Raw genomic sequence first — 719 nt, 5'->3', positions numbered from 1 at the left:
TTGATCTTGAGAAGTCGAACAGAATACTACAGGGTGATAACTCCCCCTGAAGGAGTTATAACCAACTCCAAATATCTCTCACCCACTTCTAGAAGAGAGATCCTAATAACTCCTAGATAAAGGGACGGTTATCCACCATCAAAAGTGGAAATTACTTTAATGATGGTTATTGACTCATCACTTATAAATACACTGACACCCTCAAGTATACTTAAGTCCCAATACACTTAAACCTGTTAAAACCCTTGCTGGCTTAGGCATCAGAGTATTTTGCAGGTACCACCCCCCATCTTCTTGCAAACAACTCGGACGACGGCTGCTTGACGCAGACTAAGTCGGAGACCACCTCTCTGAGAGCTCAAACCTTACGTTCAGGCCCAGAGACAGTCCAGTTCCAGGTAATCCTCAGAACATTAGCACCGTTGCCGGAGACCTGGGAATCGACATTTCATGGCGGACAATCACTTTGAAGATAGACACACAACGTCAGAATTAAAGTCGGATGTACTTGACTGACGCCTCAGATGCTACTCGTTGCAAGGCTTTCCCAACAAGCTTAACAAAGTTGGCCATGAAATAGTTTGATAACTTGCCACCTAGGTCAGTTACTAGTTTCGACGACCTTGCGCGAAAATTTCATACGCGATTTTCAATTCAAAAGGACAAGGTCAAGCACGCGCCCAGTCTACTCGGAGTCAAACAAGAAGTCGACGAATTCC

This window comes from Arachis hypogaea, chromosome 1, assembly GCF_003086295.3.
Source record: "Arachis hypogaea cultivar Tifrunner chromosome 1, arahy.Tifrunner.gnm2.J5K5, whole genome shotgun sequence".
Classification (NCBI taxonomy): Eukaryota; Viridiplantae; Streptophyta; class Magnoliopsida; order Fabales; family Fabaceae; genus Arachis; species Arachis hypogaea.
Note: the sequence above shows the minus strand (reverse complement) of the source record.